Source organism: Oncorhynchus kisutch, linkage group LG28 (assembly GCF_002021735.2).
Source record: "Oncorhynchus kisutch isolate 150728-3 linkage group LG28, Okis_V2, whole genome shotgun sequence".
Taxonomy (NCBI): Eukaryota; Metazoa; Chordata; class Actinopteri; order Salmoniformes; family Salmonidae; genus Oncorhynchus; species Oncorhynchus kisutch.
In genome coordinates this window covers 17,854,325-17,877,467 of record NC_034201.2, presented here as the reverse complement: position 1 = coordinate 17,877,467, position 23,143 = coordinate 17,854,325, and the positions used below count along the sequence as shown (strand labels likewise).

General features: G+C 42.6%; 1 pseudogene; it reads right to left on the bottom strand.

The window, feature by feature from the left end:
• Nucleotides 1–736: 736 nt before the first annotated feature.
• LOC109875629 (acetylcholine receptor subunit gamma-like) lies at nt 737–14,498 on the bottom strand (annotated as a pseudogene).
• Nucleotides 14,499–23,143: the final 8,645 nt, after the last annotated feature.

Sequence of the window (23,143 nt, the reverse complement as noted above, 5' to 3'; positions counted from 1 at the left end):
AATGAAAGGCACATGACAGCCCGCTTGGAGTTTGCCAAAGGGCACCTAAAGGACTCTCAGACCATGAGAAACAAGATTCTCTGGTCTGGTGTAAAACAAGATAACTCTTTGGCCTGGATGCAAAGCATCACGTCTGGAAGAAACCTGGCACCATCCCTACGTTGAAGCATGGTGGTGGCAGCATCATGCTGTGAGGATGTTTTTCAATGGCAGGGACTGGGAGACTAGTCAGAATTGAGGGAAAGATGAATGGCGCAAAGTACAGAGATCCTTAATGAAAACCTGCTCCAGAGCACTCAGGACCTCAGACTGGGGTGAAGGTTCAACCTTCTAAAAGGACAACGACCCTAAGCACGCAGCCAAGGCAACGCAGGAGTGGCTTTGGGACAAGTCTCTGTAAACTAATTATTGATGGCAAGTCTTAGTAAACTAACATCTTTGGAGAGACCTGAAAATAGCTCTGCAGCAACGCTCCCCATCCAACCTGACAGCGCTCTCAAGGATCTGTAGAGAAGAATGGGAGAAACTCTCCAAATACAGGTGTGCCAAGGTTGTAGCGTCATACCCAACAAGACTCAGGCTGTAATCGCTGCCAAAGGTGCTTCAACAAAGTAATGAGTAAATGGTATGAATACTTATGTAAATGTGATTTTAAATAAAGTTAAATAAAGGTTAAATACAAATTTCTAAAAACTTGTTTCTGCTTTGTCATTATGGGGTATTGTGTGTAGATTGAGGGGGGGGGGAAAGTCTAAGACATTTTAGATTAAGGCTGTAATATAACAAAATATGGAAAAAGTCAAGGGGTCTGAATACTTCCTGAATGCACTGTAAGTGAAGAAATGAGCAAGACAACTTAAGTCTCAATGATATGAAGACAATGATGATGATTCCCTTGTCCTCCTAACTGGGGAGGTATAGTTTGTTTTCCCCAGGAAATGGAAACTCTGGGACTGAGTTAAAATGTCCCGTGAGGAATATGGCGACAGTTCCGATGGAGAAGAGGGCCATGGCCACCCAGAAACACACCTTGTCAATCATCTTCCCGATCAATACCCAACTCTCCATTTCCTATGGGACAGTTAACGGTGAGCCAGAAGTGGGGAGACAATAACCCACACGGTTCTATCAGGATTTCTTAACCCTCAGCTCATCATATTCAAAGTGTCTCAGTGTAGGCCTTTTAAAATCATAATTTATTTTATCAAAAAGAGCATGATCCTAGATCAGCACACTTTGTGAATATGGGCCTGAGCAGAATGAATTGAAATGAAACTGACCCAAAACCTGACCTACATCCCCAGAATAAAAGCAATACTTACTGACCCAATGTCATTTGCTTGCTTTGTGCTCTCAGCGATAAATGTACAGGCATCCACATATTCCTTGATCTCAGGAGCAGCTTGGGCAAGGCTCTTGTACAGGCTGGCTGTGGTGCTCATAATGCCATCCACTAGAGGGTAACAGAGACAGTCACCTACACATATGCTGGTGATGGACCACAGTGCTAATCTTTATCCGCTCTCCTTTTCCTATTGATTGTGATACTTATTTACAAGAACAAATAAAACCAAATGCTTTTTAAAACCAATTCAAATTAACCCAGACATTTATTCAAAAAAACTGGCTTGTTGGATAATATACATAACTACATCTCAAAGCAGGGCTGTCTGCAACCCCCCCCCCCCCCAAAAAAAAGGGCACCCCAAAAAAATGGTTCTCGTAGCCGCGGTCACAGACTCGTTGAGCAATTATTACAAGGGAAAGCAGAACAATCTAATTAGTAAACTATTTTGCTAAACTATTTTGAACTCAAATTCTGCACTTATTAACAACGACCAACACAATACCAGTCAAAATAGAAGATTGTAGCCTACCATTACTATATCCAACCCAACTCTATTTGTGGCCACTATCATGCCTGCCTGCAAAGCGCTCATTGCCAGCCGGATAGCCCAGTTCTTCCTCACAAATGTCATGAGAATTGCGCCAGAATATGTTATCTTTGTCCCATAATATTGATGGCAGTGCGATGTTACAGCTGCTTATCTTTAGACATATAGCCAGTAGCCACCCACACTAGGCCTATCTGAAACATGAAAATGATCAATCAAATCACCAGGTAGTCAATTGTTCGGGTTGACTCAAACCATAGGCCCCGTGGTTATATCCGCAGGGCGGGTCATGAAATATTGTGTGGATGAAGGGCGGGTTGAGGGTCATGAAATATTGTGTGGATGAAGGGTGGGTTGGTGGCGGGCGGGTTGAATAAAGACAATACCTTAAAATCCATAAATGTATCATTCTTGTGCAATGTATACATCAAACTAGATTGAGGTTTTTCTTTAATTATTTTAGGCTATCTGCATTCGTGCATAAGCCTAAACTTTAGGGCCTAACGGTACACGTGCCAAATAGCCAACACGCCAATCGCCAAATGCATTTGGGAACGGGCAGAAAAAGTTAATGTTGAGGGAACTGTAGCCTACTGTTCAGAAGGGTTAAATAGAAACTAAATCTTTTTTCATCTTTAGAGAATGCGAATGCACAGTTAGCACCTATAAACAGTACCTATCTTTATCAGCATCATAAAAGCTGATAGTATTTCAATCACAATATATGCATCCAAGCCGAAATGAAATCTTATCAGAAAAATGTTGGGTCGTTTTCACAGCTTCCCTTACAACCGGGTAAACTGATGTCATTTGGAAATGTTGCACAGAAAATCTTTCCTGATTTGAGTTATTGCATTTTCTCCCAGATCTCTAAACTTCTTTGCTCCACGAAAGAAGCAGAGATGACAGAGAGAACTTTACCGAAGTCAACTAGATTGAAGCATTCATTCTATCGATTTATAACATTCTGGTGAGCAAGGGTTTATTTACTCTTCGGGCAACATAATGACAGAAGAAGCCACCTGTATCTAATTATAGACAAGTTGACTAACAAATAGCCTACCAAAATGTTGGAAATTATAAGAAGAAACATATCTAAAATCAGGCAAAAAGATCTTCCCCCAAAATATTCTGCCATCTCTAGCCTACCATGCATTTTCTATATTTGCGGGTTAGGGTCAGTTCTCAGATTTCCACTTTATTACACATAGTTGGGTGGTTGCAGATGTGTTATTAGCAATTGCGGGCGGGTGCCGGTGAACAAACAGCTGACGCGTGCATCACTAGCATGCCCTTCTTTATGCTCCAACGTTGATGAAGTCATTGGTCAACAATTAAGATGCGCAACTTGTTGGTTCTGAAGCATAAATGATCATTTAATGAGGACTTGCTGACAGTAGGTTCAGAACAACCACGACAGAACATTTATTTTAAAAAATAAACATTTGGGGGGAAATTATAACACCACTGAAAAGGGCACTTTGGAGACTGGAAGGGCAAAGGGGCATGTGCTCTGTATAGGTAGAGCCCCATCTGTGCACATACCTGTGTCAAATGTTGTTTGGCACTACTGTTTCTGGGTTCCATAACACCAAAACAAATGTTGTATCCCCTCCCCCCCCCCATGCGCTATCCTTCCTTCCTTCCTTCCCTCCCTACCGGTATCTCTAATCTTACCAAATGATTGTGTGAGGCCATGCGTCTCTCTGTTTGTCAATCATCATCTCGCTGTGTGGTTGTTTCAGCACATACTCCTCTGCTCTCTGCATCAGGCCGAAGAACGAGCTACGCCGTCGCTCCCTCACTCCCGCCTCTGCATTATCCACCAGAGGGGCCATGCCCAGGAATTGAGGAACAAGCTCCAGGAAGAGCTAAACAGGGGAGAGGAAAGGTGGATTAAAACAAAAAAGTCTAATTCATTCTGACAAAGTAGGATCTTATGTCATATCGGTTCGTTATAGTATTGAATAAAGAAAAAACAAGGCATAAAAAAAAAGTATAATTCTTGTGCAATTCATATCTATAGGCGACACTAAGGTTGTTCTATCTGACGTTAGTATTTACCCGAAGCTTTAGGGCCCAACTGTAGCGTGCTAATAACACGGCAATTGCCAAATGCTTTTGGGAATTTAGGCTTAAAAAGTTAACATTGAAGCACTGAGGCAAAAAGGGACAATATCGGAGTTTAATTCAGTAAGAGAAAAGCTGTGAAATGGAGGTGAAAATTAATAGAAGGACCAGAAAAGTCTGTAAAGGTGCCATCTTTATAAGAATCATAAAAGCTGATAGTATTTCAACCATGTTGGGTCGTTTAAACAGCTTTTAATTTCCTTAAACAGATTTTTTTTATTGCATCTTCTCCCTGGCCCCTAATAATACATGTCTTTGACACATGAGAGAAGCAGAGATGAAAGAGAGCTTTGCCATGTCAGCTGATTTGAAGCATTCATTCTGTCAATGTATTCTGGTGAGCATTGGGGTATATTTACTCTTCTAGGTCAAAGTACAGAAGAGAAGCCACCTGTATCTAATAGACAAGTGGATTAACAAATAGCCTACCAAAATGTAGAAACTTATTATCAGAAACATATGCCAATCTAAAAAGGCCTGTCAAAAAATGATTCTGCCATCTGACTGGACAGAGCATTTTCTATATTTGGGGTTAGGGTTGGTTGTGGATGAAAGATTTTCACTTTATCACATAGTCGGCGTTTGCGGGTGGTTATTAGCAATTGGGTACGGGTGAACAAACAACTGTTAGCCGATATGTGTTGGTGTACAGTGCATTCGGAAAGTATTCCAACTCCTCGACTTTTTCCACATTTTGTTAAGTTACACCCTTATTCTAAAATGGATAACATTTTTCCCCCTCAATCTACACGCACTACCCCATAATGACAAAGCAAAAACAGATTTTTAGACAAAAGAAGAAAAAAAACTGAAATATCACATTTACATAAGACCCTTTAGTACTTTGAAGCCCCTTTGGCAGCCATTACAACCTTGAGTCTTCTTGTAGGTTTACACTACAAGCTTGGTACACCTTTATTTGGGTAGTTTCTCCCATTCTTCTCTGCAGAGCCTCAAAAGCTTGGTCAGGTTGGATGGGGAGCGCCGCTGCACAGCCATTTTCAGGTCTCTCTAGAGATGTTCGATCAGGTTCAAGTCAGGGCTCTGGCTGGGCCAATCAAGGACATTCAGAGACTTGTCCCGAAGCCACTCCTGCGTTGCCTTGACTGTGTGCTTAGGGTCGTTGTCCTGTTGGAAGGTGAACCTTCACCCCAGTCTGAGGTCCTGAGCGCTCTAGAGCATGTTTTCATTTAGGATCTCTGTACTTTGCTCCGTTCATCTTTCCCTCAATCCTGACTAGTCTCCTAGTCCCTGCCGCTGAATAGCATCCTCACAGCATAATGCTACCACTATCATGCTTCACCGTAGGGATGATGCCATGTTTCCTCCAGATGTGATGCTTGGCATTCAGGCCAAAGAGTTCAATCTTGGTTTCATCAGACCAGAGAATCTTGTTTCTCATGTTCTGAGAGTCCTTTAGATGCCTTTTGGGAAACTCCAAACGGGCTGTCATATGCCTTTTACTGAGGAGTGGCGTCCGTCTGGCCACTCTACCATAAAGGCCTGATTGGTGGAGTGCTGCAGAGATGGTTGCCCTTCTGAAAGGTTCTCCCATCTCCACAGAGCTCTGTCAGAGTGACCATTGGGTTCTCGGTCCCCTCCCTGACCAAGGCCCTTCTCCCCGGATTGCTCAGTTTGGCCAGGCGGCCAGCTGTAGGAAAAGTCTTGTTGGTTTCAAACTTCTTCCATTTAAGAATGATGGAGGCCACTGTGTTCTTCAATGCTGCAGCCATTTTTTGGTACCCTTCCCCAGGTCTGTGCCTCGACACAATCCTGTCTTGGAGCTATAAGGATCTTAAATAGAAAGGTGTATGCTTTTCCAAATGGTCAATGGAAACAGGATGCACCTGAGCTCAATTTCAGGTCTGAATACTTGTGTAAATCAGGTATTTGTTTTTATTTTTAATAAATTGGCAAAGAAATCGAAAAACCTGTTTTGCTTTGTCATTATGGAGAAAATCCATAAATGTATAATGTGGGAAAGGTTACAGGGTCTGAATACTTTCCGAATGCACTGTATTTTAATCATGACTTGGCCTATGCAATAAAGTATTTAACTTTCAAACCCACACAAGTACTGGACCTGGATTTTGTTATGCCACTTAGCACCCATTTGTGGTTAAACAAATCATTTTCCTTTTCAATGTATACATACGTGCTGTGTGGGACATGGTGTGGGTATTGGGACTGCGGAGGGAGATGTTGAGCACCACGATTTGGTTGGTGGCGATGAGTGTGGTCACAGACATGACAAAGATCAGGTACCTGGAAGAGAAGAACAGACCGATGTTGATGTAGATGGGATTTGGCTCTCTTATGGAGTTACATAAATGTATGGAGGAAGGCAGTAAGAAAGAGACTGAAGAATCCCATTAATGAGGGCATCAATTTGAAGCTGAGAAAGGAATGCAGTGACTATTATATGGAGTCTCTCACACAGAATCCTCATACAAAACACACCTAGGTACATTCTAACTCACTTGCTAATGAGTGGAACATTGAGAGATGTCTCAGGGACCTTCTGAGCAATAAGAAATAGGAAGACAGTCTGAGCCAGCAGGACAGAGATGGACACAGTCAACTTCTGTCCCCCATCTATGAAGAGGACAACAGAGAATCAGAGGGGTACAGACAGGAGTGCAGTGCTTTTCCCATAATCATCAGATGACAACAGACATAATATACAGATGGTTTTATTTGGCCCACCAAGTGTTCTGAGCAAAACAAACTTTTGTTGGACAGCTCCAGCTCCAAATCAGCTCCAAGGGGTAAACATTTAGGAAATCTGATCCCAAGTAGGCCTATTTATTCCCAAGCAGAATAAAGAGATGTGATCGTAAACAAATGTAGCCTAAGCAAGGTTTGAAGTTGTTTTAGTCACATTATCTGTTTGGGTTTCTTGTGGTCAATTTGTAAACTAGCAAACAGAATCCAATTTTAATCCGACAATATACAGTGCATTCTCTAGTTTGAAACTCAGAACCATGAAATCTATGTTAGAGCATAAAGGGGCCATCTGCAGTTGCTACATCCATTTGTGGACTCATAAATTAATGATATGTACCCATTGATTCTTGAATAACTTATTGATGCCTCATAAGCATTCGTACCCCATCAGAATCCAAAATAAACTTGTTTTACTTCAATGTTTGTAAACAAAGTAAATGTAAACACCACAACCTCAGAACATTAACTATAATTCTGATACCATGGATGGTCAGTCCTTGCATCCATAGCTCTGTTTTATGAATTTGAGTGGTTATATTTCTCTAGCCCCATCCCTCAGCTTTTTACTGAAAAGGGGGCAGGGAGGACGCTTTGTTATTGTTTCAACTGCTGATAGCTGCTTTAAATATAAATCATTTGATTTAATAGTCAATATTGGAAAAAACACTTGTAACACTAACAGAACAACTGCTAACATCAGTTGTTGATGGCATACTATATCATCTTCCTGTATCCTTAAGTTACACCACTGACGAATCAGCAGCAGTGTTGCAACCTACCCTATGCAGGTAGGAGGTAGGCCAGGACGACCAGGGAGGAGATGGGAGATGAGTGAGCAGGACAGGATGATGTTGATGATGTAGAATAGAGGTTCTCTCTGGATGACCAGGTTGAAGGAGATCTCCTGGTACTCCAGGTCATCAGGAGTGTAGCGTGAGTTGATCAGCTTCCTGGCTGGCCTGTGCTTTATGGCCCACTCACCGTTCTCTAACAGGGTGGAAACAGACACACTGGGATCAATAGAAGCCATTTCATTAGGAATTGACCTGTTGATGGGTTGTCAATTGTTTACAGATAACTGTTAATCAAATCAAATGTTATGTCACATGCTTCGTCAACAGGTTTAGACGATGTCGTAGAATTACAACATTAAGTTAATCACATTACTTTTACATTAGAATGTATTCCTATATTAAAACATTGTCTTTTTTCTAGAGGCAACAGAATAGGGTTCTCTCATATGTCTGTGTGAAGAGAGAATCCTCAGATTTACGATGGCTTGGTGAGAACCTAAAGACTGCATTCCATTCCATGATTAGTGTCTGTCTATTGGTAACAGGGAGAACCAATGTCCAGTTTATTTAAGGATGTAGTATTCTAGGTTGCATTAGTATTTCTGTATAAACTAGTAAATGAACTAGACAGATATTTAGCGCCATGTAAATCTTGATGTATGTTGCATGAGAGCACAATGTACCTTTGTATAATTTCTGTTCCTTGTCACAAGCACTCAGGAAGACTATAAATAGTTGTAACCGAATCCTGTTTATTTGGGCTTTAACACTACACCATTGGGTGATTGTTAACGTTCCATTACTGCAGTCATTAAATAATGAAGTTCAATTGTTTTGAGGAAATCTAAGTCTCTTTGATTAGAATAATTCCACCACAACTAACAATGAAATGCTAATTTACAGGTCCTTTTCCAACCATGTACTTCAGATTAGAATAATTCCACCACAACAAACAATGAAATGCTAATTTACAGGTCCTTTTCCAACCATGTACTTCAGATTAGAATAATTCCAACACAACAAACAATGACATGCTAATTTACAGGTCCTTTTCCAACCATGTACTTCAGATTAGAATAATTCCAACACAACAAACAATGACATGCTAATTTACAGGTCCTTTTCCAACCATGTACTTCAGATTAGAAAAATAAAGTCAAATATAAAGTGACATGAGGAATAAATACACAGTGAATAACAATAAAGAGGAAATATAACATGGCTCTATACAAGGAGTACCGAGTCCGTGTGCAGGGGTACGGGGTAATTGAGGTAGCTATGTACATATAGGTAAAGTGACTAGGCAACAGGATAAATAAAACAGTAGCAGCAGCGTACTTGGTGAGTGTGAATGTGTGTTGCGTCAGTATGCGTGTGTGTGTGTGTTGGGATCTCAGCGTAAGTATGGGTTAGTGTGTGGGTAGAGTCCAGTATGTGTGCGTAGTCACTGCAAGAGAGTTAGTGCAAAAAAAGAGTCAACACAGGTAGTCAGGGTAGCCATTTGATTAGCAGTCTAATGGCTTGGGGTTAGAAGCCGTTTAGATCCTGTTGGTTCCAGACTTGGTGCACTGGTACCGCTTGTCATGCAGTAGAAGAGAGAACAGTCTGCGGCTTGGTTGGAAGGAGTCTGACCATTTTTTGGGCCTTCCTCTGACACCGCCTGGTATAGAGGTCCTGGATGGCAGGGAGCTCGGCCCCAGTGATACACTGGGCCATATGCACTAACTTCTGTAGTGCCTTGAGATCAGATGCCAAGCAGTTACCATACCAAGTGGTGATGCAGCCATTCAATGGTGTAGCTGTAGAACTGAGGATCTGAGGGCCCATGCCAAATCTTTTTAGCCTCCTGAGGGGGAAGAAGCATCGTCATGCCCTCTTCACGACTGTGTTGATGAGTGGACCATGATAATTCCTTAGTGATGTGGACACCGAGGAACTTGAAGCTTTCAACCCGCTCCTCTACAGCCCCAATGTGGATGGGGGCGTGTTCTCACCTCCTTTCCTGTATTCCACAATCAGCTCCTTTGTCTTGCTGACATTGAGGAAGAGGTTGTTGTCCTGGCACCACACTGCCAGGTCTCTGACATTCTCCCTATAGGCAGCCTCGTCGCCGATCAGCCCTACCACCGTCATGTCCTCAGCAAACTTTATGGTGTTGGGAGTCATACATATTGCTTTTGAGAAACTACAAAGTTGTATATTCAGTATTTGTGTCACACATGCAGAACCTGAGTAGTGGGGGGGAGGTAGATTTTGAAATATAATTTATTTAAAGAATGGTGCCTGAGGAGATGCCTGCCGTTTTACAGGCTCCTAACCAATTGTGCTATTTTGTGTGTTTTTCTGCATTGTTTAACTTATTTGCTGACGCTACCGTCTTTTATGACCGAAAAGAGCTTCTGGATATCAGAACAGCGATTACTCACCTCGAACTAGACAAAGATTTTTTCTTTAATGAGTCTGACGTGAAGGATATAATGCTATATAATCTGACGTGAAGGATATATAAAAGGCCCAAATCCTAGTCATTCGCATGAAGAAAATAAGGAGATACATGGGGCGCAGATCAGGGTGCCTTGTGAGAATTCGTCGGTGAGTGGGTAACACGCCTATACCATCCGTTCTATTGGCCAACGTGCAATCACTGGAAAATAAACAGTTCAAGACTATCCTATTTACCACCACACACACACACACACACACACATTATATATATATTTCTTTCTTAAATGTACTTTATTTAGTAAATATTTTCATAACTGCATTGTTGGTTAATTAAGGGCTTGTAAGTAAGCATTTCACGGTAAGGTCTACACCCGTTGTATTCGGCGCATGTGACAAATACCATTTGATTTGGAAAATCATAAAAACAAGATGTTGCAACATTAGTGTGTATTGGCTGTGAAGGCCTCAGGATCAATGTCCACCCACTCAATAGGCTTGTTGGTCTCTGCGTCAACAGCCAGTATGATTTCAAACTCATTTGCACTGTATCTCTGGGACCTGAAGACTACGGTGCAGTTCTGGTAGTCAAAGGGGAAGTAGGTGATCTCTATACGTGCTGTGGTAGATCGCTGGAGGCAGCCAGTACATGTAGCCACTGGAGTAGATTAAGACATTGGCATAGTAGGCCACATCAAACTTGCCATCAATGCTGCAGAGGGGGAAGAGAGGAGGGGAAGAAAGGAAAGGGTAAGGTGCGATGAGAAGAGTTCAAGAGTCCATTGCTCAAAACAAAGCAAAACAGAGCCACAAAAGGGGGGGAATCAAAATGAGGAAAAATATGAAAGCCCTCTACTGGCTCACTTGTTCTCAGGGAGCCATACTGTGTTGTAAGGCACACAAATAACTTCCATGCCAAAATACACAGAGGTTTTCCAGGCTAGGCGAATATCATTCCATTGCTGTGGGAGGAGGAGAGATGAGAGGAACGGAGGAGAAAACAGACGAGTGACGGAGAAGAGAGCATTGAGATGAAAAAAACTCAAAGTAGGAGAAAGGAAAAAACTGAATCTAGTCAAAGTGTGGAAGAAACAAATGATAAATGAATTGATAAGATTGGTGAGAGAAACACTCACAATCCAGACATTAGTTGTGAGTCTCTTCCTTTTCAGAGGAGATAATATGATTGTCTGATGAAGACATTTGTCTATTTCAGTTTGATATGTGAAAGTACTGTAGTGCACCCTGCATGGTGGAAGTACAGAACTTTATTGAACTAGGCACGTCAGTTAAGAACAAATTCTTATTTTCAATGACGGCCTAGGAACAGTGGGTTAACTGCCTGTTCAGGGGCAGAACAACAGATATGCACCTTGTCAGCTCGGGGATTTGAACTTGCAACCTTCCGGTTACTAGTCCAACGCTCTTACCACTAGGCTACCCTGCCATCCCGACAGTATATGTCATCCATACAGAATGTGTATTGTGTTGTTGGGGTGCAGCAGTGTGATGTGTGTAATATGTTTGGTTTTACATTTGAGTCATTTAGCAGAAGCTCTTATCCAGAGTGACTTACAGTGCATACATTTTTGTACTGGCATCTAATGTATGTGTGTTGTATTGTTATGCTGCTGCAGGTGTGGTCTGTCTCACCAGGGAGATGAGGTTGGTGAGAATCAGCTTGACTTGCACCTCCACCTTGTCTGTGGGGTGCGCTGCTGGACAAATACTCTTGTTGTAGCCTCTGAACAGGTCCTCAATCAGGTCCTACAACTCACTGCGGAAGGAAGGAAGGAAACCATGATATTATGAAATATGGATGGCATAAAACCCATAGGGACGATAAAGCATACTATTTCAAAGGATTCAACACTTGAAAGGCCAAAGGAACTTGAACAGTCAATGACCAATTTGCTAAAAGCACCCAATGAACCATTTTCAATTGACATGATTAACATCTAGGCATGTCAACCCACGGCTGGCTCCAGGCATAAGCAGTCGCTTAGGGCCCCTTGCAGCTAGAAGTTGAAAGTTAGATATTAATACACAAGGTACAAGTTCGAAATCCACCCCAACCAAATCTCACTTAGGGTGCCCACAAGGCTAGAGCCACCCTGTGTCAACCATAAAAGCCAATTTATGCTTGATCTGGCAATGTGGATCAGAGGCTCCATATGGAGATTGTGAAGCAATTGCGGAGCCTCCAGAGGCTTGCGGTGGCGATGCCATGCGCCTCCCACATGTTTTAACAATGAGAAGGTCTCTGCATAGATTTGTATTGACATGATTAGTGTTCAGTAGGTGGGGGAGGTATATCCTGTATAAAACACACATTCACAACAAACATGGAGAACCCTGACAAACAGGTTCACAAATAAAAACCTCTTTATGATACCTTGTGTAGAGATTTCAAAGACACGATAATGAGTTTGAACTCCTGGAAAGATACCTGGGAGGTTATGGGGATAGATGTGGTAAAAAGGTCAATGGCGCACATTCAACTAATCTGATCTAACTAAGCAGATATGTCAAATATGTCATGATTGATGTATTATAACAGGCCCACAATGTGGTCACTAAAATAGAATTTGGATACATTTGGCTGTTTTCGGTGCATAACATTTAGAAGTTGGCTCTATTCATATAAACGGGTAGCATAGCTAGCATACAGAAGTAGGTGGTGGTAGTCAAAGTAGTTTAACTGTAATGCAGTTGATTAATGACGATGACATTAACATGTGTTGGGGGTTGACATCCATACAAGCATTATACTCTGATTTTGACCTCAACGTAGTGTGAAATACACATGTAAACAATAGCCTAAATGTAGGATCATTTTGCTGTGGGGCAATGAGGAGACTCGGGTGAGAAAACGGTGCAGCCTTTTTACATCGTGCCATCTTGGCTGAGCTCCTGTGTCAAGCATCCGGAAACGGACTCCAACATTTCAGAAGGTCTTGCTTGTCATTTTGTTTAGCCAGTAATTAGCTGGATGGCTATAGAGATGAATCCTGAATCACTAGTGGTGTGGTGCAGTTTATTGGATGTGTAAACTTGATTTATGCTTGATCCGAAAATATGTTCGGAGGCGCCATATGGATTGTGTGACAATTGCGAAGCCTCCAGAGGCACGCAGAGGCCAAATTGAGCTCCGTAACCCATAGCCATGTGTCTCTCAAAATGTGTAACAATGCGGAAATTGGTTGATAGGCGAGTGCGGGAGGTCCTCTATAAACACAAACTCACTTCCTTCACAACAGCTCTGCGCTGCTCCGCGAAGCGCAAGAAGTATGAATGCCTTAACTTCTGCAGAGGCCATATCACCATTAATCCTGCATGGCCAATGCAGACATCAAATTGACCATGTAGCGCATTTAACACAAAGTTGTAACAATGTTTAAAACGTTTTCGCAGCGCCTATAAAAAGAAAATGCCACCTGCCTCGCAGGAACAATAGAAACAACATGTGTCGTAATGATACAAAGAAAAAAATGCTGTTGCGAAAGTAGCAACTACACTTCCTGGAGTCCACACAAAACATGAAACTTGACATAACATGAATAGACAAGGACAGAACTACATAAAAAAATGGCACACGTACCTTACATATCAATACACACGTGTTTAGTGAATCAGCCAGATCAGAGGCAGAACAGATGACCAGGGACGTTTTCTTGTTAAGTGCGTGAATTGGACCATTATCCTGTCCTCTTAATCATTCAAAATGTAACGAGGGTGTCAGGGAAAATGTATGGAGTAAAAAGTACATTCTTTTCTTTAGGAATGTAGTGAAGTAAAAGTTGTAAAAAATATAGTAAAGTACAGATACCCAAAAAAACTACGTCAGTAGTACTTTAAACCATTTTACTAAAGTACTTTACACCACTGATGAATAGTCTACACCGAGAGGTGCAACTGCCAAGAGCAGTGTTCCTGACCGTGAGAAAAACCTATCAATTTAAACACTTACCCAGTACTGTCACACCCCAGAGTAAACCTACAGTTGCAACCAAACAAGTCCAAAGGGAGTGCGTTGCCATCGCAAAGTTAACCGATCTTTACTTACAGCTCCAGATTTGAGTAATGTACAAACTTAAAGAAAGAGAAAGCTAGAGGTTATTTCCAAAAGGCTCGTAGCCTGCCTTATCCCGCTGCCCCTCGCTTCTCCTGCTGTCGGTACACCCACGGCTCGGGTTAGACAGCAGCCGGAAACCGCTCAATTCTGTCGACATTCTGGTCGTCCATAATAATTATCATTATGCTTTTGGGTGGTGATGACACCGATTATGAAGGTAATGTTTCTGTTTGATATGTCAGCGAGTTTCAAACTATGAATAGCCCAACAATATGCCGGAAAACACAACTGAACACTTTGAAAACGTGTGTGCAGGGCTCAATGATATCACTGGTGCTCCCAATTTAAAGTCAAGCGTAAAACATCAAATCTAAGCGCACCAGAATAACAAAGTATTGATTGAGATATAGCCTAGCATATTGAGCTATATGAATTCTAGATACTTTTGAAGCACATGTTGTGCTCTAGAAACTCATATTTAACCCTGTAAATACATTTGTTAATTGTACAAAGCTGACATGTTGATACAAAAACCTGTCATGGAAATTACAAAGTCATTTGTGGAATTTTAGGTTTCTACATCGTGTAAAAGCACTACCTATTGAGATGCATTATATTTAACATTTTTACACTGTCTCTTTAAGAGCTTCAATCGGGCTTTTATGGTAGAGTGGCCAGACAGAAGCCACCCCTTAGTAAAAGGCACATGACAGCCTGCTTGGATTTTTCCAAAAGGCATCTTAAAGGTCTCTCACACCATGGGAAACAAGATTCTCTGGTCTGATGAAAACAAGATTGAACTCTTTGGCCTGAATGCCAAGTGTCACGTCTGGAGGAAAAATGGCATCATCCCTACGGTGAAGCATGGTGGTGGCAGCATCATGCTGTGGGGATGTTTTTCAGCAGCAGGGACTGGGAGACTAGTCAGGATCGAGGGAAAGATGAATGGATCAAAGTACAGAGAGATCCTTGATGAAAAACTGCTCCAGAGCGCTCAAGACCTCAGACTGGGGTGATGGTTCACCTTCCAACAGGTAGTACACAGCCAAGACAATGTAGGAGTGGCTTCGGGACAAGTCTCTGAATGTCCTTGAGTGGCCCAGCCAGAGCCCAGACTTGAACCCGATTTAACAATTCAATTCAAGGGCTTTATTGGCATGGGAAACATACGTTAACATTGCCAAAGCAAGTAAAGGAAAATAAACAATAAAACTGAACTGTAAATATTACACTCACAGAAGTCACAAAATAATAAAGACATTTCGAATGTCATTATGTCTATATACAGTGTTGTAACGATGTGGAAATAGGTCAAGTACAAAAGGGAAAATAAATAAACATAAATATGGGTTGTATTTACAATGGTGTTGGTTCTTCACTGGTTGCCCTCGTGGCAACAGGTCACAAACTTTGCTGCTGTGATGGCACACTGGTATTTCACCCAGTAGATATGAGAGTTTATCAACATTGGGTTTGTTTTCAAATTCTTTGTGGATCTGTTTAATCTGAGGGAAATGTGTTTCTAATATGGTCATACATTTGGCAGGAGGTTAGGAAGTGCAGATCAGTTTCCAGCTCATTTTGTGGGCAGTAGGCACATAGCCTGTCTTCTCTTGAGAGCCAGGTCTGCCTACAGTGGCCTTTCGCAATAGCAAGGTTATGCTCACTGAGTCTGTACATAGTCAAAGTTTTCCTTACGTTTTGGGTCAGTCACAGTGGTCAGGTATTCTGCCACTGTGTACTCTCTCTTTAGGGCCAAATAGCATTCTAGTTTGCTCAGTTCTTTTGTTAATTCTTTCCAATGTGTCAAGTAATTACTTTTTGTTTTCTCATGATTAGGTTATGTTGCTGTCCTGGGTCTCTGTGGGTTCTGTTTGTGTTTTTGAACAGAGCCCCAGGACCAGCTTGCTTAGGGGAATCTTCTCCAGGTTAATCTCTATGTAGGTGATGGCTTTGTTATGGAAGGTTTGGCTTCCTTTTAGGTGGTTGTGGAATTAAACAGCTCTTTTCTGGATTTTGATAATTAGTCCGTATCGGCCTAATTCTGCTCTGGATGCATTATTTGGTGTTTTAAGTTGTATGCAGAGAATATTTTTGCAGAATTCTGCATGCAGAGTCTCAATTTGGTGTTTGTCCCATTTTGTGAATTATTGGTTAACCCCAGACCTCACAACCATAAAGGCCAATGGGTTCTATAACTGATTCAAGTATTTTTAGACAGATCCTAATTGGTATGTCGAATTTTATGTTCCTTTTGATGGCATAGAAGGCCGTTCTTGCCTTGTCTCTCAGCTCATTCACAGCTTCGTGGGAGTTACCTGTGACGCTGATGTTTAGGCAGAGGTATGTATCGTTTTTTGTGTGCTCTAGGGCAACGGTGTCTAGATGGAATTTGTATTTGTGGTCCTGGCAACTTGACCTTTCTTTGGAACACCATTATTTTTGTCTTACTGAGATTTACTGTCAGGGCCCAGGTCTGAAAGAATCTGTGCAGAATATCTAGGTGCTGCTGTAGGCCCTCTTTAGTTGGTGACAGAAGCACCAGATCATCAGCAAACAGTAGACATTTGACTTCAGATTCTAGTAGGGTGAGGTCGGGTGCTGCAGACTGTTTAGTGCCCTCACCAATTCATTGATAAATATATTAAAGAGGGTGGGGCTTAAGCTGCATCCTTGTCTCACCCCATGGCCCTGTGGAGAGAAATGTGTGTGTTTTTTGCCAATTTAACTGCACACTTGTTGTTTGTGTAACATCTCTAGAGAGACCTGGAAATAGCTGTTCAACGACGCTCCCCATCCAACCTGACAGAGCTTGAGAGGATCTGCAGAGAAGAATGGGAGAAACTCCCCAAATACAGGTGTGCCAAGCTTGTAGCATCATACCCAAGAAGACTCGAGACTGTAATCGCTGCCAAAGGTGCTTCAACAAAGTCCTGAGTAAAGGGTCTGAATACTTATGTAAATGTGATTTCAGTTTTTTATGTTTAATAGATTTGCAAAAATGTCTAAAAACCTGTTTTTGCTTTGTCATCATGAGGTATTGTGTGTAGATTGATGAGGGGGGAAACAACTGTAATGTAACCAAATGTGGATAAAGTGAAGCGGTCTGAATACTTCCCGAATGCACTTTATATATAAAAGAATGTATGTTCTAAGTCCGCAACAATGCTTAAACCACAGCATGATGAGGTCTGGGGAAGAAAATCCCCAAAATATTTTGGAGGTATAGTGCACAGCAAGAGACTGGTGTTTGCCAGGTGGTGTTTTTCTGTACTGCATGTGCAACTGCAGTTTGCTAAACAAAAGACTGTTTGATACAAATCATCGTGATATGTATCATATCAGTCTACCAGGTAAGCCTACTTTGCAGTTATCATTTTAATTTGGAAAGTTGCATGGGAATGCCTTTAGAAAGGACTGTATCAGTATCGCCAACTGGCTACACAAAGTAGTACACAGGCATTCCCATGCCATTATGTCTTCTGAAAGTTGTAAGAAATACATATCACTGATGCATTCTTTAATATTGTTAATTATTATTTGGATTGAATGAATTTTCGCTCGCTTTTTTTCTGTAGGGAACCCAGAAACAACTGCAGAGTGAAGCCTGTCGTTACAACAATTATTATTGGGATGATTCTTTTTTTACAGGTTGCGCTGGTGCTCCCAAAATAAATGGTCAGATCGCACAGCAAAATATCAATGGAGCGTCTGAGACCAAAATGGTCGCACTTTAGAACCCTGTGTGTGTGTCGACGCTAGTGGTGAGCAAGGAAAACGGGTGACGCGGGGGCCCAGTTTGGAAACCGCTCTACTGCACTGCCCCGACTCAAGCGCAGGATATAAATAAATAGCCTGTAGTGCTGCACGCCTTGCAGCTTGCGCTGCTGGGCTTCAGTGTAAGGTCCGGGGTCAATGTCGAGCGGATTGTGCGTGTTTTATTTGTTTGTGTGTGTTCAGAGCAGATATGCCGAATGTGCCTGTTCAAAGGCAACATGTCCATGGGGGATGGGGGGGGGCATATTCAGAACAGGTCGATTCGACCCCCACAATAATGTCTTGTTTCTGGTTGGAACTCCCTGGAGGTCGGGGGCAGCTCCAGATAGCACACAGTATGAACAAGTCATAAGCAATGGCAACATTTAGAATTGCAGGAAATTTGCTTTAACTGCAAAATGTTCTCTCAGCCTTATGGCAAAATGTGTTGAATAGCATTTTAAAACTGCACATTTGTCTCTCTGCCCCATGGCAAAATGTGTTGAAATGTAGGAATTAAGCCAATTTCCAAAAGAACAGGAACCAGCAAGTCCTGAAAAGAAAAATGATTAGCCAAACATTGGTTGGCTAATTGGTTGGTTGGTTGGTTCGTTCGAACGTTCTTTCTCCCTCCTCTGTTGTCACTATGCCACCAGGGGACCACAGTGCCAGTGCTGGGCCCAGCTACATCCTAGTTATGAATGAATAGACAGATTTATTAGATAATGAAGAAAATGACTAAATAAACGCCTAATAAACTCAGCAAAAAAAAGAAATGGCCCTTTTTTTGTCTTTCAAAGACAGTTAGGAAAAATCCAAATAACTTCACAGATCTTCATTGTAAAGGGTTTAAACACTGTTTCCTATGCTTGTTCAATGAACCATGAACATGCACCTGTGGAACGGACGGTAGGAAATTATGGTCACAGTTATGAAAACTTAGGACACTAAAGAGGCCTTTCTACTGACTCTGAAAAACACCAAAAGGAAGATGCCCAGGGTCTCTGCTCAACTGTGTGAACGTGCCTTGGGCATGTTGCAAGGAGGCATGAGGACTGCAGATGTCCGTACTGTGAGCCGCCTAAGACAGCACTACAGGTAGACAGGACAGACAGCTGATCGTCCTCGCAGTGGCAGACCACGTGTAACAACACCTGCAAAGGATCGGTACATCCAAACATCACACCTGCGGGACAGGTACAGGATGGCAACAACTGTCCGAGTTACACCAGGAACGGACAATCCCTCCATCAGTGCTCAGACTGTCCACAATAGGCTGAGACAGGCTGGACTGAGAGCTTGTTGTAAGGCAGGTCTTCACCAGACATCAACGGCAACAACTTTGCCAATGTCCACAAACCCACCGTTGCTGGACAAGACAGGACTGACAAAAGTGCTCTTTACTGACGAGTTGCGGTTTTGTCTCACCAGGGGTGATGGTCGGATTCGTGTTTATCTTCGAAGGAATGAGCGTTACACCGAGGCCTGTGCTCTGGAGCGAGTTCGATTTGGAGGTGGAGGGTCCGTCATGGTCTGGGGCAGTGTGTCACAGCATCATCGTACTAAGCTTGTTGTCATTGCACGCTGTGCATTACAGGGAAGACATCATCCTCCCTCATGTGGTACCCTTCCTGCAGGCTAACATTGACATGACCCTCCAGCGTGACAATGCCACCAGCCATACTGCTCATTCTGTGTGTGATTCCCTGCATGACAGGAATGTCAGTGTTCTGCCATGGCCAGCGAAGAGACCGGATCTCAATCCCATTGAGCACGTCTGGGACCTGTTGGATCGGCGGGTGAGGGCTAGGGCCATTCCCCCCAGAAATGTCCGGGAACTTGCAGGTGCCTTGGTGGAAGAGTGGAGTAACATCTCACAGCAAGAACTGGCAAATCTGGGTTATTCCATGAGGAGGAGATGCACTGCAGTACTTAATGCAGCTGGTGGCCATACCAGATACTGACTGTTACTTTTGATTTTGACCCCCCCCCCCCTTTGTTCAGTGACACTTTATTCCATTTCTGTTAGTCACATGTCTGTGGACATTGTTCAATTTATGTCTCAGTTGTTGAATCTTGTTATGTTCATACAAATATTTACACATGTTAAGTTTGCTGAAAATAAATGCAGTTGACATTGAGAGGACGTATCTTTTTGTGCTGAGTTTTTAGATTATCAAAACTAGAAACACAACATGCAACAATTTCAAAGATCTTCATCAGATGCCACTCACAGGACTTCATGTTACACAATAAATGTGTTTTGTTCGATAAAATTAATCTTTATGTCCAAAAACCTCATTTGAAATTGGTGTGTTATGTTCAGAAATGCATTGTCTCAAACAAACATCTGGTGAAAGTGCAGAGAGCCACATCAAATGACAGAAATACTCATAATAAACATTGATAAAAGATACAAGTGTTATGCATGGAATTATAGATAAACTTCTCCTTAATGCAACCGCTGTGTCAGATTTCAAAAAGGCTTTACGGCGATAGCACACCTTGCAATTATGTTAGGTCTGCACCTAGCCACCGAAAAACATACAGCCATTTTCCAAAGAAGGAGAGGTGTCAGAAAAGTCAGAAATAGCGCTATAAATATTCACTTACCTTTGATCTTGATTGGAATGCACTCCCAGGAATCGCAGTTCCACAATAAATGTTTGTTTTGTTCAATAAAGTCCATAATTTATGTCCAAATACCTCCTTTTTGTTCACGCATTTAGCCCAGTAATCCAAATGCTCAATGCGCAATCGCTTAGTTCCGATGAAAAGTTAAAAAAGTTATATTACAGTTCGTAGAAACATGTCAAACAAAGAATAGAATCAATCTTTAGGATGTTTTTATCATAAATCTTTAATAATGTTTCAACCGGACAATTCCTTTGTCTTTAGAAATGAAAAGGAACGCAGCTACCTCTCACGGCCGCGCTCATGATTTAGCTCATGACATTCTGCCAGACACCTGACTCAAACAGCTCTCATTCGCTCCCCCTTCCCAGTAGAAGCCTAAAACAAGGTTCTAAAGACTGTTGACATCTAGTGGAAGCCTTAGGAAGTGCAATATGATCCCATAGACACTGTATATTCGATAGGCAATGACTTGAAAAACTACAAACCTCAGATTTCCCACTTCCTGATTGGAAGTGCTAGCCTTGAGCTAGGCCCATCTCCTGGCTAGCCGAAGAGATCCATCAGCCAATTCCTGTGCTACAGTACCTCTTTTACCAATTGACCTGGACCCTTTACTGCCGACACGGAGCCTCGCCGACCCATCATGACTGGTCTACCGACTTAGCCGTCTGAGGGTGTTTCAACAGGCTCTTCCGTTGCAACGTCCCCCGGATGCCCATCTGCTAGCCTGCTGCTAGCCCCGGCCTGCTAGCTGTCTGAATCGCCGTGTTTCCAGCTCGCCTAGCTACTCACTGGACCCTATGATCACTCGGCTACACATGCCTTTCCTTAATGTCAATATGCCTTGTCTATTGCTGTTTTGGTTAGTGATTATTGTCTTATTTCACTGTAGAGCCTCCAGCCTTGCTCAATATGCCTTAGCTAGTCCTTTTGTTCCACCTCCCACACATGCGGTGACCTCACCTGGCTTAAATGGTGCCTCTAGAGACAAAACCTATCTCATCGTCACTCAATGCCTAGGTTTACCTCCACTGTACTCACATCCTACCATACCCTTGTCTGTACATTTTTGCCTTGAATCTATTCTTCCGCGCCCAGAAATCTGCTCCTTTTACTCTCTGTTCCGAATGCACTAGACGACCAGTTCTTATAGCTTTTAGCCGTAACCTTATCCTACTCCTCCTCTGTTCCTCTGGTGATGTAGAGGTTAACCCAGGCCCTGCAGCCCCCAGCATCACTCCCATTCCCGAGGCGCTCTCATTTATTGACTTCCGTTACGGTAAAAGCCTTGGTTTCATGCATGTTAACATTAGAAGCCTTCTCCCTAAGTTTGTTTTATTCACTGCTTTAGAACACTCCGCAAACCCAGATGTCCTGAATCCTGGCTTAGGAAGGCAACCAAAAACGGAAACTTCCATCCCTAACTATAACATTTTCCGACAAGATAGAACTGCCAAAGTGAGCGGAGTTGCAATCTACTGCAGAGAGAGCCTGCAGAGTTCTGTCATACTATCCAGGTCTGTGCCCAAACAATTCGAGTTTATACTTTTAAAAATCCACCTTTCCAGAAACAAGTCTCGCACAGTTGTACAGACAGTACTGTTCAGCGTCTTCATTGATCTGGCCAAGGCTTTCGACTCTGTCAATCACCGCATTCTTATTGGCAGACTCAATAGCCTTGGCTTCTCAGATGACTGCCCCGCCTGGTTCACCAACTACTTCTCAGATAGAGTTCAGTGTGTCAAATCGGAGGGCCTGTTGTCCGGACCTCTGACACGTTCTATGGGGGTGCCACAGGGTTCAATTCTCAGGCCGACTCTTTTCTCTGTATATATCAATGATATAGCTCTTGCTGCTGGTGATTCTCTGATCCACCTCTATGCAGACGACACCATTCTGTAGACATCTGGCCCTTCTTTGGACACTATGCTAACAAACCTCCAAACGAGCTTCAACGCCATACAACACTCCTTCCATGGCCTCCAACTGCTTCTCAATGCTAGTAAAACTAAGTGCATGCTCTTCAACAGATTGCTACCTGCACCCTCCCGCCCGACTAGCATCCCTACTCTGGACTGTTCTGACTTAGAGTATGGTGTCTGGTTAGACTGTAAATTCTCCTTCCAGGCTCACATTTAAGCATCTCCAATCCAAAATTAAATCTAGAATCGGCTTCCTATTTCGCAACAAAGCCTCCTTTACTCATGCTGCCAAACATACCCTCGTAAAACTAACTATCCTACCGATCCTTGACTCCGGCGATGTCATTTACAAAATAGCCTCCAACACTCTACTCAGCAAATTGGATGTAGTCTATCACAGTGCCATCAATTTTATCACCAAAGCCCCATATACTACCCACCACTGCGACCTGTATGCTCTCGTTGGCTGCTCTCGTTTGCACTACATATTCGTCACCAAACCCTCTGGCTCCAGTTCGTCTATAAGTCTTTGCTAGGTAAAGCACCACCTTATCTCAGCTCACTGGTCACCATAGCAACACCCACCCATAGCACGCGCTCCAGCAGGTATATTTCACTGGTCATCCCCATAGCCAACACTTCCTTTGGCCGCCTTTCCTTCCAGATCTCTGCTGCCAATGACTGGAACGAATTGCAAAAATCACTGAAGCTGGAGTCTTATATCTCCCTCTCTAACTTTAAGCATCAGCTGTCCGAGCAGCTTAC